Consider the following 16,781-nt stretch of genomic DNA (forward strand, 5'->3'; position numbering starts at 1 on the left):
CAGCCAGCTGCACTTTTCTTTAAAAAAAGCTTTACAAGACTCTGAAGTTCATCTCTAATTTTTTCATCTTTCTATCTCACTATCCAGATGCATTCATGTGCTTGCAACTCTGCATGTGTCTGTTTATAGAATCACAAATCGATATGAAGCCATGTAATCAAATACTTGTGCCAGGGTTTAGAAATCATTATGGCTTTGGCAATAATGGCAGCAGCGGCAACCACCACCACCACCACCACAACATTGACCTCTACAGGACAGGTCAATGACAGGCTAATTCTTTGGAACTTGGAGCATAAATGAAAGTTCTAACTGTCAGTGGTGTGGCAGAAAGGTGGTTTTAAATGATGGCAGATGTTTGAGAAAAACAGGGATGAAGAGGCACTGAGAGAAAAATGGTGCTTTGAAACAATAGTAGAGGTTTGAGTAAAGGGAGGATGGAAATACGCTGCGTAAGAAAAAGTGGCCACTTTAAACAATAGCAAACGTTTGAATAAAGCAAGGATAGAGGAATACTGAGAGGGGATAGTGGTGATTAAAACTTTGGCAGATATTTGAGCAAGTAGGGAGTGACACTGAAGTGGGGGCAGTGGCAGTTTAAAACAAGGTTTGAGCACAGCGAGAAGGGCGTTTAGAAAAGCTCTATTCTGTTAGCTTTTTGGTGTTGGCTTCTGTGTTGCACCCATCTCTGATATTTTACTGTGGGCAGTTGGGGGTGGGGAGAAACTGCCATTTTCCTCTCAGTATATCTGCACCTCCACTTCACTCAAAAAATTATCACTTTTTCCCTTTCGGTATTTCTACTTTTTTGCTGTCCTCAAACTTCTCCCTCTTCCATTCCTCAGCCTTCTCATGTGAGAGAGATAAAGGATGTGGAGCCCTGAGATATTAAATAGTACCTTCACACAATGTATTTCACATTGTATGTTATTAACAAGCAAATACCCACAACATCCATCAAATGAAGGTGGAGCAGAAGGCACAAGCAAAGAAAAACAAGGGCTGGGATTGGGAAGGTGGAAAGTGAGCTTAGAAGTTACATGGAGTGCAAAGGGGAAGCTAAAGGATATTAATGTGCGGGAAGTGGCAAGAGGTGGCAAGTGGATTGAGTAGGGGTGCAGATCCTAGTAATACATAATTCTTTTACTTTCCTTAAAACCCTTATGTTATTTTTTTGCTGGAAAATATGGTTTTACTATCATTATACAGTGGTACCTCAGGTTAAGTACTTAATTTGTTCCGGATTTATCTTTGTAAGATAAATGGACTAGTTCCTTTGGAACTTTCCCCACATATTGACCATTGAGATTATGGCTCCTGTCCCATGATTAGAAACATGTTGTGCATTTTCTTTTTAATCTCTGAAGAGCCAAGATCACAACCCAAGCCCTGCTTGCGACATTGCATCGCTTGTGCAAGTAGTCTACAGTGGTACCTCGGGTTAAGTACTTAATTCGTTCCAGAGGTCCATTCTTACCCGGAATTGTTCTTAACCTGAAGCACCACTTTAGCTAATGGGGCCTCCTGCTGCCACTGCACCGCAGGAGCACGATTTCTGTTCTCATCCTAAAGCAAAGTTCTTAACCTGAAGCACTATTTCTGGGTTAGCGGAGTCTGTAACCTGAAGCGTATGTAACGCGAGGTACCACTGTATAGACTAAGTTTCAAGAGCCACAAGCACTTCAGTCATGTCTAACTTACTCTTACCAGTCACAGCATCTGAGGTGGTGTGTCACTGCTTTGCCATCCTGCCTGCTGTGGTGGCACTGCTGCTTGTAGGGACTGGGATGGGTTCTAAATAATAAGCATACATTTTCCATAAATTACCAACTTAGAAACATGAGTTAAAAATAAGAACTGACATCAACGAAGCGATAAACCCACCTGAGAACCCGTTCTGCAACTCAGTGGGATCTATATGCATTTATAAAGTTCCTGGCCACCATTAAACCACCAAATTTCCCAGGAAGTCAGCACAAAGAGAATTGCATGGTGAATGCTTAGAATTTCAAGGATCTTAAGCATTAATTTCAAAAGAATTGCACGCAGCCAACTTGTTAAATCATGCAACTCTTTGATAAAGTAAGTGGGGGGTTCTGCCTATATAATGTGTGTTTCCTTTTCAACACAGCAACCCTTAAGTGCTTCATTTTTCTGCACCTGGCAACTGTTGTTAAAATTTCTGCATCAGGACTGTCAACATATATTTATGGAAAACAGTCTTCATTGTATTGTAGCCAGAGAATAATCTCCTTTTCTTTGGTGCCTTCATTCTTCTTGATACGCTGGTAGCGATGGTGGTGATGGCGACAAGTGAACATTTAAGCAGCTACAGTTTCACAGGCTCCTACTTACACTACAAAGCACACACAAAGGGGGAGGGGGGAAGCCAGATATTCTTAGATGCTATGACTTTGTTCAGAAAAAAACCCTGTTATGTATTGGCTTTAAACCATGAATTTTTGATTTTGCTGTATTCTAAGAGCTCCATTGAGCCCAAAGTTAAGCACATCTAATTCAGACTAAACTCAGTGGCAAACATCAAGGCACATTCTTAGTTCTCCCCTGGGAATAAAGATACCATAAAGTGTTTAATTTTGGGTAGATGAGACCCCAGCTCTTATATTTACTGTGTGATTTCCCTAGAGTTCTTTTCCCAAAGTCGTCCCAAACATTTCTTTGGTGTATGTTTTCTCAGCTTTTACAATGGCTATACTTCAGCAATATTTGCTAAACAGTTAAAAAAATTAGGTGTGCTCTTACTTTGAACAGGTAGGACACATCTAGAGTACATACCTGTGCATACATCTTAAGACTCACGGAATAAAATAAGACCAAATTCAATGTAGACTTTCATAGGATGACACTGAATTTATTTAGCAACAAAAACCTTCTGCCTCCCAGCCCAATGCACAGTCACTCAGAAGTCTAAATGAATTCAGTCTGACTCACTCCCAAGTAAATATGCCTAGAATTATGAATCTAGACAGCAAAGATAAAAAGAAAACAATAAAAATACAAATACTGAAGGGTAAAATTGATATAGAAACCAAATATTGTACTAATAAAATATAGAAACCAAATATTATACAAAAAACCCCCAAAACTAATGTACAGGGATCAGCAAAGAATATGTGGTGTAAAAATATTTTTCAGATACAATCAGTATACAATCAGATTACACAATTTTGTCTAGATGCATGCTGTTAAGAGGGAGCCAACGATATTCTAGCAATTCCTTTTGATGAAGTAATCAGGAAGCTTCTGGGGCCTGTTTCAGCTGCTGAGGGGCGTGCTTCAAATGCAAATTACTGCCAAATGAGATTCTTTCCAAATTCCAGCCAATTAAAATATATTTAAAGGGCAGCTGCTTAAAGGCAAAAACAATCCTTCCTCACACCCCCAAAACTGTTGCAAGAAACTTTCCAAGGCAAAAGTCCTCGAGTTTGTCAAACAAGATCTTTAAAGTAATGCGTAGCTGCTATTTATTTTGTCCAAACTGGTGGAATCTGTGAACGGCGCCTATCTGCAGTCAGAAGCTGAGATGACATGTTCAGCACCACCTTAAAAGAGACAAAGCAGGGAGTGTTTGTTCGGGTGTCAGTTTTCTCCTCTTGGCTCTTTAAACCATGTGTGTTTGGCTGCTTGCCCTCTGTGGAGCTGCATACAAATATTGACAGAACACAGTGGTATTTGTTAAGCTGGATCTTGGGATGTGAATGATTAAAACTCTGACGGAAGATCTGAAAACTTCAGAGCTTCCCTCCTCCCTCTCCTCAAGAATCTTTAACAGTGTTTAACAGAGTGAAAGTGAAAATGCTGAGTTTGGTCAAATGAAAGCCCTGACCTTTTCCTCTGCCTTTGCCTTGCTGTAGGTAAGGACAAACTTCTTGAAATGTTTTTGTTCCTGCATGTTTTTTAATCCCATTTTGAATTAGTGGTTGTTTAATGTGTGGTAGTACTGGAAGGGGCTGGGAATGCTTTTGATTTAATCCTGTGATTTGGGCAAAAGTTATGAGACAATCTTTGTAAATAGACAGACTGTGTTAGCCAGTAACTATGCACCATCAAATGTTAATACTACTTTTCTCACAGTTCCATTACAGTAAGTGATAGGCGCATGAATCTCCTCAGACATTTTAAAGACATACTTAGATCCAAATATCTGGGACGCATGAAATTCACCTCAGAATTCCACCTAGTGGTGTTCAACTCAGAGTTCAAAGTTTGCTGCCTGGGTTGTACCTGCAAAACATTATTGTCTCCATCACATAGTTAATCACTGTCATACTGCTTTCTAGTGCCAATGAAAGGGTACTGAAAAACCTGTTTGACTTAAGGTTTTATTTTAACTTGAGACTCTTGAAACATTGGAATATTTCCCCCCACTGTGTATGCTACTTTGAAGAAATCACCAGATGACTGAAAAATTGTATACCAAACATTGTCCTGAAATGGGCTTTTTGTAAGAACACAGTTTGTTTGTTTATTTATTTATATCTAGAGAGAATGAAATAGACCTATGATGCAGTCAAAATTTTGATACCCATGAGGATTACCGGCTGCTTGTTGCTTCCAATTGCTGCATACTAGCACTCAAAACTGCAGAAGCCTGATGATTGCTTTCCATCTCAGTTGCTTATCACCAGTCTTTGGGGCGTCATCTTTTTTCAATGTAAGCAAAGCATCTTTCATGCCATGGGATCATGTTGCAATAGGAGGGTTTTGGTTAAATATGCCTTGTTAATCTTTAATGTATAAGTAGCACTGAACATTTGCCAAATGGAAACATTTAAGCAACACCTCATGTATCCATTGCCAAAATAAATGCTGGCAGGCTACAAAATAATATTTTTTAAAGAATTTTGCAACAAACTTCAACATGTGGGTTCAAATATTCTACGATCCTTTGATGCATCTTGGAAAACGTGCAAATGCAAGTTTGCCTATTAAAATCCTACAGTTGGGGGCTGGAAGTTTGCAAGCGTTCCTCTGATTGAATAGCACTTATTCATGAAGCAGGTCTAGTTGAGCTCAATGAAACAGCTTGTTTGAATCAGCACTACGCGTCATTAGAGTTAAGTAGAATTAGGCTCATAAGGAATGTTTATGGGCATATGATGTATATGTCTGATTAATATTGAAAGCTACCTTCACAGAGCAACATGTTAATAAACATAATCACATTTTGTGGAATGTCTTTTAAGAAAAGCAGAGATACACAGAGTGAGATGGGATTAGAAACTGAAGTTTTTGGATTGGCTCTCTTTACTTAAAAAATTGGCCTTATCCGCAGTATTACCCTGCCATGGTATTTTATTTGTATCACAACTGCCAAGAAGCTCAGGGGGCTTTACATAGTTTCTCCCATTTTATCTACACAGTGATCTTGTGATTTAGTTATGGTGGTATTGACTGGCCTTAGTGAAACTCAGAAGTTGAAAAGGGTCTCTGTGGTCCAAGCAGATTGGTGTGGATTGCCTTTTTTCCAGCTGTGGCTGGTTTGCCCACAATGAATGTTTATGGCCAGGGGTAATCTAGCCACACTGGGCTATTATCTGGAAACCTACTGTGTGGACTACTGTATGTGGGGCTGCCCTTGAAGAGGACTCATAAGCTTCAATTAGCACAGAAGGCAGCTGCCAGAATTTTAACCAGCAAGATTGGCTCACTAAATGAATTACTGTACATTGGCTGCCTAGTTGCTTCTGAGCTAATGTAAAGGCACAGATGCTAACCTTGAAAGTGCTAAAACTCTTGGTACTCAAATAGCTGAATATACTCCTCTTTGGGCAAAAACAAGCCTGGCTATGCTTTAAGATTTGCAGAGAAGGGTCTTCTTTATGCCCCACTGGTAAGGAAAGTTCATTTTGTGGTGATGTGGATGAAGCCTTCTCCTCAATCGTGCCTATTTATGTCATGGCCTCCTACTAGAAACACAACAGGTACTTCTTCATATGTAGTAGGAACATTAGAATATATAAGTAGGGCTATGTTGCATAATGCCCAAGAGTAACATTCCTTCTGAGCACCACAAAGATTCAAGGGTTGTGCTGATATCTCCTTGACAATTCTTTACAAACTCAAAGGCCACTTTATGATGGGTGGACCAACTGAGGGGTCATCACCACATTAAATGAAAACCTGTTACCTTTCCAACATGGCCACTCAATAAGGCCACATCAAAGCACAAATAAAAAGAGCTACTGTTCCAGAGGGATTTGTGAGGTATGCTAGAGAAAACCATAAGGAAGCTGAATGCCTCAAATACACTCATTTGTTCCAATACATTTGCTGGCCATACTCTTTATTGGGAGGCTGCTGAAAGATGTACACAAAACTAAATGCTTTTCTCCTGGGTTAGCAGTCCAAATCTGTCATTGATGGTTAGGGAAGAAATTTAGTAGACAGATGCAGCAAATATTTTTTCCTGAAAGCAGAAGCAGTTTGTTGCAGGGGTTAAAAAACCCAACCAAAGGGTATGACATTTGTAGGACATCGGGTGAGTTAATATGTAGCAACATTTGCATTTCCTATTGCATCCTAGACTGATCACATGCACACACATTCACACAGATACACATAGCAATTGTGAGGCATTAGGACAATGGTGGCCAATTTGCTTCTCCTTCTTTCTCTTTGTTTGGTATGTGTGCCACAAATCAATCCAAACTGTGGCTTAGTGCCATCCTGTTGTGCTCTGCAGTGCATTAGCAAGGTTTTCTGGTATATTTAGATATGGGTTGAATAAAATGGCATGTTTTTCTTGTCTGCTGGGCTTGGAACAGCTAGCACAGGAGAGTCAGCCAGCCGAACTATGCTATAACCAGGCCTGTTCTTTCTGCTGCCCATGGTACCTGTGAAACCCATGCCTCCAGACAGGGCTCCTGTGCATTAGGAACAGTGATTATAAAATCAAAAGCAATGCTGATTGTTGAACGCATTCTGCTTCTCCTAGATTTGGTAGTGACCAAACACTTCTTGTGCTTTGCAACAAACATACACATGCAAATTAAATAGTACCTGTAATTCTTCCTAAGGAAATAATGTGATCTGTCTTGGTATATAACTTGAACTTTGTAGTGTAACAGACAAGGGAACCTGTGACCTTCTGTATATGGTTGAACTACAATGTCCATCAGGCCTGACCACTGGCTATGCTGGAATCCAGCAATGTCTAGAGAGCCACAGGTCCCCCCATCCCTGTAGTACAGGGCAGACCTAAACATGCCTGATAATTTTCTAACATTTAAGTCTTGCACTTTTACAGTGCCAACTATAGATCCTTCCTACCTAAAAGATGCACCTATCTGGCAAACAATTTAGGTTAGAACTGCAGCACAGCCTTAACTGGATGGTTGTTCCTGGACAAGGCTGAATGGGAGAAATAATCATAGTAAGCATATGTGAAGCATCCTGATTAACATCACAGAGTCCTTGGCACCAACCCTGGTCTCAAAATCCAGACTTTAATGGGAATTTTGCCCAAGCTGGGACTACAGGATCCACTTCTTGTAACAGCAAACAGATGTTCACTTACATTTTTTGGAGCTGATTTTGTGCCCCCCCCTTCCGTTCTATTTCCCTCTCTCTGTACACTGTAGTGCTCCATTGGGCTTCTCAATATAGTCACTAGCATTTCATGCCTTTGGCATAGAAGAAAACAGCTAAGTTTTGGGAAGTTGCCTTGTTAAGACTTCGTAAAAAATTATTTTACAAACACTTTCACATTGACAGCAGGAATGGGACCATACCCTGCAATCATAGTAGGTTATGAAAGAGCATTATGGAATCACCATGAAAGCTGTCAAAGTCATATATATATATCCCACACTGCTAGCAATTGGAAAGACACTGTAAAGGTGCAAAAGTGTTAGGATAGGAAAGTTCTATTTGTCTTGGTGAACTGGACTGACACTCCATTTTTCGTGCTGTTGCAATGCAGTGTGACCAATCTGAAACAACTGGCTCACATGTGCATTAGAATGTATGTACAAATGTTTAACTCGGTTGTGGGGATTACAGCTTCAAACCCCTTTCTTAACCTTCCACTTTATTAGATAACCTTGAGCAAACTACTCTTTCTTGGTCTCTCAACCAAGGCAGGACAAATGACACCTAGAATTTTGTAGCTCTCAAGATGGATGGGGCTTAACTATCTTATTGTTCTTCCTAAACTACAGCTTTCTTACCTGAAGTGTAATTTACTGATAGTCTCTTAGAAACCACAAAGCTGTTTCTCCTAAAATGAGGAATCATCCCACCTCTCAAATCCAGCACTGTAGTCTGATGGACTGGAATTTAACTCTTCTTGCACAGCAGTAATTAACACTGATAAATGAGAGGGCACGTCCGTGAAAGACCTTGGCAAGCAAAGCACATTGCTGTGGTTTGCTAAATGCTACTCATGCTGCCTTAATGGAATTATTGCTTTCTAAAACATGAGTGCTTTTCCTTGTCAGAGGACCACAATCATCTTCCAGAGCAAAGGAGTTCCTCCTCCCCTTCCTTTTCTGTGTGGTGTGAACCACTAAATATAAACAGAGTATCATGTTTAGAACTACTACTACTACTGTGGTAAGCCACATAAATTTTGTGTTTTGTCATTCTATCACATTGGATATTCAAGCCATTTACAGTGGTACCTCGGGTTACAGACGCTTCAGGTTACATATGCTTCAGGTTACATATGCTTCAGGTTACAGACGCTTCAGGTTACAGACTCTGCTAACCCAGAAATAGTACCTCGGGTTAAGAACTTTGCTTCAGGATGAGAACAGAAATCGTGCAGCGGCGGGGTGGCAGCGGTAGTGGGAGGCCTCATTAGTTAAAATGTTACCTCAGGTTAAGAACAGTTTCAGGTTAAGAACGGATCTCCAGAACAAATTAAGTTCTTAACCCGAGGTACCACTGTACTTCATTATTTGAGGTTTGCTTGAGGGTTACAGATTGGCTTGTTGCATTGGGGGAGTCTCCCACAGCAGCTGGGATGGTTCATGTAGAGAGGAGGGAAGGATGAGAGGGAAGGGGCAAGACTGTTCCGGTCACAATGAATCTAAGGTCCATTCCTCATCTGACTTTTATTGGATGAATACAATTCAAAACAGCACCTAAGCCCCACTACTTTATGCCTTGACCAGCCATGAACTTCACATTGGCCTGGACAGAATGCTAGCTCCTAACCTGCTGCACAGTGACTAACCATTATTCTTGAAGATGGTTGAGAAACTGCTGCTGGTACAGTTGGGTGCAGGTGTCTGATTGTTGAATGGGGCAGCAAAATGAGACCATATATTACTCATTTTATTCTTATTATTCTTGTTCTTTTTTCAAATTAAATTTCTATACTTCCCTTGATCAGAGGATCACAGCAGCTGGCAGTAGCAGCAGCAAAAGAAAGAGAAAGGAAAAAAAGAAATGTAAAAAACCCAACTGTCCTGCAAACAACAGTGGTGCCTGGTTGCTTTTCAGAAGATGTATGATAACCTGCTATCTATAGTTTGATCTTTTGTGGTCCAGTAAAAGGGCTCTTAACTTTTGTGATTGCAGAGCATGAGAAAGTATGAGCAGCAATTGCTGTTGATCTTATTGCAGATTCCCTTTGAAGAGTTAGATTGCACTGCTGTGGACCTATGTATGTACATATTAACATTTTAAAGTGTCTCATCTCTGCATCCTCAAGCATAACTTGGAATGGTATAATTCCATCTCAAGTAGGTCCTTCTAAAATTCAGTAATGTAAAGGGAGAAGAGAGTTCACTTTTGAACAGAATCCACTTGTTGGTCTCTGATTTAGACTCCATTAATAGTATATAAACAATCAGCCATAAACCTGTAATACTAGTCTGCATGCAAGCTAGTATGTATGACTGAGGAGAGATTGAGGTGAGTAACATCTCGTTTCCCAATCCTGCCTTAACTCTTTGGGTCAAATGTACCAAGTTACTGCAGCTTGAGTGGTGATACCCAATAGACAGTGCTGCCATAACCAAACATGGTTGATCCTACACCAGCACTTGTGAACTATTATGAAAACTTATGGGTAGCCTTCCTTGCCTTTCGCAAAGCTGATATAACAGCAGAACACACATAATAGTTTAAGAGGCAGCAAATGACATGTATTGCTTTATTGATTGTTACATGTTTGTTGAGACTAAAAAACCACTGGAAAACCCAGCACTACACTAGGAAAGTGCATGTAAGTCGGTCTTGTTAAGAATCAATTCTACAAGAAGAGGGACAGATATGGCGGTAAGAAGAAAGGGTGGTGTGAATCCATGGCTCCATCTTTACTACACATTTAGAGCAGTATCATACCACTTTAAACAGCCATGGCTTCCCACAAAGCATCATGGGAAGTGTAAGTTGTTAAGGGTGCTGAGAGTTGTTAGGATCTGTGTAGATCAGTGAGGGGAATAGGGGTCTCCAAACTCTCAACCCCCATAGGAAGCCACAGTTCCCAGGATTCCTTGTGGGAACCCATGACTGCTTCAAATGAATAGTGCAGATGGGACCTACCATGTCTAGCTTGTCAAAAAGAATACTGACAAAAATGTTACTAGAAGAAATGTGAGAAAATTCTGCATCTTTTCCAGTCCTTTACAATCCTATGGCAAAAATAATGTGTGACCCTGTCTCTTTAGTGAGGTCAAGCGGCACAGGGTCTTTACCTCAACAGAAGATTCCCTGGATCATTTCCTGTACTATTTAATTCAACATGATGTGATTTTCTCTCTCCAGTGGATTCAGTGTCTCAGTAAGGCAATAAGACACAAACAAACCATACCTTGCGAAAATGCTTTGTGATTATTTGGCAAGGCATCTGCAGTATATGAGGGACTGCTATTAATAATAAAAGTATGTTGCTGAAAATAGAGCTGCAAGCTATAAGGGGAGGGGAAACCCAAAGGAATTACTGGGCCTTATTGCACCATATTTGGCTCTTCCAGCAAAGTAGTTGAATGTGCCAAATATGAGTAATTTTTAAACAAAGAAATCTATGCATGGATTCTGGATTCCAAAGAGGGAAACTAAGAAAATTGAAGTTGGCAATGAATGCACATTTGTGCAACTAATGGATTCTTTTCTTGTTTCTGGCCTCTCAGTTCCTAAAGCTTCTGAGAGGCAGCAGAGGGGTGTTTTCAGCAGGCTGCCTTAGTGACTGGCTTCTTTTAGCATTAGGCTTATTAACAGGCCTCCACCTCTCAGATATTTCAGGGCATATATGGGTTTTCAGTAGCTTTCTTTCTAAAGGAAATGTGGGGAAACTGTATGATACTCCAAATGTGTCCCTGGGCATTTGGTACCACACAGTAGAGAACCCTTGGCTGCCATCTTAGGGATAGGAAGAAAGAGTAAGTGGCCACTTACTCTTTCTTGCCATGGGATGAGAGAGAACAGATGAGCACTCTGCCTTACAATTCTAATAGCCAATATCTATGGCTTTAAAGGAACTATTTATTTTCATAGTGGATTTTGGTCCACCAAGGTAAATAGATGAAGCTCACTTTTGGAATGCATTTTATCAGGTTTCTGGGGCTACTTTCTTCCTATTCAGCAGTAGAGATAGATTTGCATATGGCTGTGGATGAACCTGAACCTGTTCCCCTCTTCCCTTCAAGCATGACTGAATGGAGTTTAGTTTAACTTAATAATAATAATAATCACAGTTTAACATTAAGTCTGGACTAGATACTGTATCTTGGGTTTAAAACAAACCCTGGTATGTTTCAGAACAAGCAGGCTTCAAAGGCCCAGGGTTACAAAACTGGTTTGTTAAACTAACCATTGCTTGTTTGAAATCAGGGTCCCTAATTTGAATGGAATGCTAAATCATGATTGTGTGAAAGTGAACGAAAATGCTAGCAAAGGGAATTGAGGAGTACATGAGTCTGATACTTATTCGCTCAGGGTTGTTTGAGCTCAGCCACAAAGGGCTAAACCACCATTTAGCATTGCGTGCAAACATGGCCAGAGAATTCAAGCCTGGAGATTGTGAAACTAGTCTCTCTAACACTTGGAGACTATGCAGATTTAAATGGTATCTAAAGAATAATCCTGAAATGAGTTAGGTGGGTATAAACGGCTAACCAAATCTCACATAAAGGGGCCTGTACTGGAACTAGGCTCTTGTTTGTGAATTTACAGTCAAAAGAGTCTTCTTTTTTTGCAATCCATTCTTGTTCTGCATCTTTTAAAGACTGATGAGCATAGCATTGTGTTGTTTTTTAAAACATTTGGAAGCAGTATAATCTTCTATCTCTGCACTGCCCCCTTATTTAGATTAAAATCTTTAAAGAGCATTTGATATGGTGACCTTTGGTTTACAAAATAGAGACTTTAGCAAGGAATGCTGATTGCACATTGGCTGCTGCTCTTTGGACCAGACTAAGGCTATCAAGATAAAAATGTTAGGACACAAAATCCTACAGAAATCTTAGGAGCAGGCAGAGCTGGTTCCAAACTCTATTTTTTTCTTAAAGGAATGGAAGGAAAACAATATATTCCGAAACAGTCACCCTGTGGCAAACATCCCACCACATATAACTTCTACGCTTGCTGTTTTCATACTTCTTTTTACATCAGTTTGCATCATAGCTTACCGTACTTTGAGAATGATCAGTGTTTCTATTTATTAATTCTTGCTTTGTGCTCCTAAACTGTTCAAAGAAACTGAAATCATGCATGCGCTAAGCACCTTGAAAGAGATTATTAACGTGCTTAAATTCAGATTAATATTTTTTTTTAAGTCAAATGGGATGGGAAAAGAAGGCAAAGAAGCATATTTCGTTATTCTAGCAAGGCAGACTGAATTAACACAAATAAACAACTTTGTAAGATAAATGGACTAGTTCCTTTGGAGCTTTCCTCACATATTGACCGTTGAGATTATGGCTCCTGCCCCATGATTAGAAACATGTTGTGCATTTTCTTTTTAATCTCTGAAGAGCCAAGATCACAACCCAAGCTCTGCTTGTGACATTGCATTACTTGTGCAAGTAGTCTACTTGCATAAGTGGTGTAATTTACAGATAATTCAATATCTAAACTAAACTTTGCCAACCTGGTGCCCTTCAGACGTTTTGGACTACAGCCCTAACAAGCCGCCTCCAACCATCATAGTCATCTGGACAGCTTCATGTTGGCAAAGGTAAATCTAAATTTGCTATTAGGCTGTTCTCTCTCCTTCACCAGTAAACAGGGTGGTGTGGCTGATTCTCTCTCATGTGACAAAATCACACTGAGATGTGCTGCCTGATGGGACTGCAATGAGCCAAGCAGCTGTGGGCAAAAAGGTACACTTCAGGTACCAACTGCAAACAATTAAATCCCCTCCCCACAATCACCATAGGGCAAAATGCCACCACCGTTTTAGATCTCATCCAATGCACTCTGCTTTTGGTTGTGTCATGGTTGTGTGTCCAATCTGTCTGCCTGGTAACAAGTAGGTGCACAACTGACAAAAGACTTCCCCATAGTAGTCACCGCCCATCTGAAGCATAGCTGTCAACGTTTCCCATTTTTTAAGGGAAATTCCCTTATTCCGAATAGGATTCCTCGCAAGAAAAGGGAAAAGTTGACAGCTATGATCTGAAGGACCTTAGTAGAATATTAACACCAGGCAGGTACATATGGAAGTAGGCACTCTGAGGTAAAAGCACCAGAAAATAGCCAAGCTGTTCAACCAGATTGCTATGGGAAGCCTATAGTATCTTAAGGCTAGGTAGAGATTTTACAGTTAAAACAAGCATCTTGAACTGGATTTAGAAATGAACTGGTAGCCACTTGGAAAACTGGTGAAATATGTTCCCAGCAGACTGCCTTGGTTAGAATCCTAGTAACCTCTTTTTGAATCAGCTGCAGTTTCCAAATTGTATTCAAGGTAGGCACTATGCACAACACATTATAGTAGTCTAAATGGAAGGGTCCAGCTACCCTTAGTGTAGCTGTTCATAATTACAGTAATTATTTCTAAATTATTATTATTATAGTACCATAGTGTAGCTGTTCATAATTACAGTAATTATTTCTAAATTATTATTATTATAGTAATTATTTCTATATTTGCATATATACATATAAATTAGAATATGGAAATTTTATTCAAATCAGTATCCTACTCTCACCTCTTTTTTGATGATGCATTTTCTCTTTTTTGGTGATATGTAAGTGGCCATGCTTGGATTTCTGTCACATTCTAATTTCATTCATCATCTCAGAAGTGCATGGTGTCCTTCAGTTCAGGTGCAGATGGGGGAAGGAGGTCACAAATTTCAACAGGGAAAGTTTTCTCTTTCCCAAAAGAAACAGCAATTCCATAGTGTTCCAGAAATATTTGTTAGAGTAATACAAAATGTGAGAGTTGAAAGCATTCCATTACAGTAATAATGATATTAAAGAATTGGCTACTAGTCTCATGATTCATGAAACAATAATCAAAAGAAAAGTTTGTTTCAGTAACAAAAACTTGCTAGAAAGAAAGAAACTGGAATTCTATGAACAAAATAAATTCTGTTCTTCTCAGATAACGTGAAAACTGATGTCACTTCTAATTCTCTTGAGGGAAAAATGGCTACAGTTAGAAGTACATCAATGCAGCCATTTATTACCCAGACCAGTCTATAAAAAGACATTGTGTACAAGTTTTCACTTTCCATGCCAGAAATGCATTCCTGGAACATAACTCCAGTCTTTTTTTATTTAGTAATTTAGATAATAGTTTCTCCATGAACTTTCATAACATTTATTTACTACCCTAAAGGATTCAGTCGAGTGCTTGTGGAATCCTTTAGCATCTAGCATTTTCATTATATTATATAGGTTCATGAACCTTATGTGGAAAATAATCTTAGTAGGCAGATTTACATGAATTTACAAGCTTTACGGAGAAGCACAGAGGAGAGAAGTATGTAGGATTATATCAAGGGGAAATGTGCTGGCTGGAACAATTGTGGGAACATGAGGAAGGGGAGGCAAAGGATGCAAACAATTATGAAATTCAGTGGTGTTCATCCACCAGCAGAATGGACTTTCCTCTGGTGGTTTGGGGTTATGATTATGCTTCCAGAGCAGATTTTGGGTAGAGGGTTCCAGGGGGAGGAAAGGAAAGGAAAAGAGCAGAAGTTCACTTGCATGATACTAGATGTTGCCTGTTGAGTTATTGGGTCAAGTAGGACTCTAGCATTTTTCCTGCATATTATTATCAATTTTAAAATCGGGAAAGGTTGGGAAATGAAGCTTCTCACATGCCAAATGAATTAAGTTCTTTATTTTGCATTTCATTTAACAACCTCTAGGTACCTGTGAGAAACAATTAAAATGTCGTCTGACATCTTCCCTAACTACTCCTGTATATAATAGCTTATATATCTTATATATCCACAAATCCTTTTCTATCTGAATGAAAGATGTTCAGACTATTAGGGATCCTTACCCAATTTTATTTTTAAAAATCCCATTGTTAGTTCTGGAAAGCAATTAAAAACAAACAAACAAACAAAAAACCTTCGACCTCCCAGAGCCCTTTTACTTTCTTAATTAAAAAAAACCCTCCCCAGTTACTTTAATTTTCAATTTTAGCTCTATGTCACTAGTTTCTTACTTTGCTTTGTTTTGTGTTCAACACAGATAATTAATCCATAGATAAGTATCCATGATTTCTTTAATGATATAGCTAAATTATATAGTTTTCAGGCACAGTACCACACCCACACCTGGAAGTTGCCTGTATTTACATGTTTGTATCTCAACATTTTATTTTAAATATCAGATAATGTACTTCATTAATTTATTTAATCTTCTGTAAAGTAGATTAAAATTAATGTTTAAGAAGCTGGTTTCTCATAGAGGCCTTGTGTATTTTCAAAATCAACATGATATGCTTAGTATTTATTTAGGCTGCTTTTCTGAGCAAATGCCCATCTAAAGCGGCTTGCAGGCAAAACAGATAAAAAACAGTACAGAATTTAGAACCATACACAAATTTACTTTTAACACACAACTACTTAACAGTTGTACAGTGGTACCTCGGTTTAAGAACGTTGCCTTCTTGGATGGCTGAAGGGAGGGCCTGGCAACGGACCAGAGTGAAAGCCCTTTGCTGTTTTGGAATTTCAAGGTTCGTCATATATGGCATCTGGGAGGTGAAGTGTCTTCTGGTTTCACTGATTAAAAATTTCAGGGACCTGGCTAGATCTTCTTGGCATTTTGTATCTTCCACACACTGTTTGATGGTTTTTGGGGCTTGTTAAAACCCAAGTCTGCGGGGTGAAGCCTAGAGATGTTATTATGTTTATCACTGCACATTTCCATGTCGTTTGGAAACCATACTTAATAATTAAGGGAGGAAGGCCACGCAGGAGGAGAGAGAGTCTCAGCCAGTAATTTAGTGTGGCAATCCTTACAAACCCAGTTTCAAGACGTATGGTAGCATTGGAGATGTGTTTAAGCACTTGTAGGGCTGATCTTAAGAACTTAGATTATACCAGTTCTAATGGTGTGCAGTTGGCAAGGGGGCCTAATTGGGCACTATATACAAGTTGTGCAATGAATTTGGCCTCAAAAAGTTTGAGGGCTGCAGGTATATATTGTCCGCCTTTAGTCCTGAAATACCTGAGTATTGCATTTATGAATCTCTGGGCATTCCCTGCAACATAATCCCCATGGGCTTTTCTACTTCCTGAAGAGTGAAGGGTTATACCCAAATATTTGAAGCGGGTGACCTGCTCAATCTTATGGCCATTGATGTACCATGAGCAAGGTTTGGGCCTTTTGGCAATGAT

At 39.5% G+C, this 16,781-nt stretch overlaps 1 protein-coding gene across 5 annotated transcripts in view; it reads left to right on the forward strand.

Annotated features, from left to right (window-relative positions):
* The window catches only part of NCKAP5 (NCK associated protein 5), a 605,696-nt gene that overhangs the window by 77,838 nt on the left and 511,077 nt on the right, over window positions 1-16,781 (forward strand). For 2 of the 5 annotated variants that reach the window (XM_083581666.1, XM_083581670.1), the window contains exon 1: window positions 3,406-3,875. The exons of the other annotated variants lie outside the window; for them this stretch is intronic. The gene's annotated coding sequence lies outside the window, so the exon portion shown is untranslated. Of the gene's footprint in view, window positions 1-3,405; window positions 3,876-16,781 lie in introns of those variants that run through there. 5 annotated transcript variants of the gene reach the window in all.

This window comes from Podarcis filfolensis (assembly GCF_964270895.1).
Source record: "Podarcis filfolensis genome assembly, chromosome: 1".
Taxonomy (NCBI): Eukaryota; Metazoa; Chordata; class Lepidosauria; order Squamata; family Lacertidae; genus Podarcis; species Podarcis filfolensis.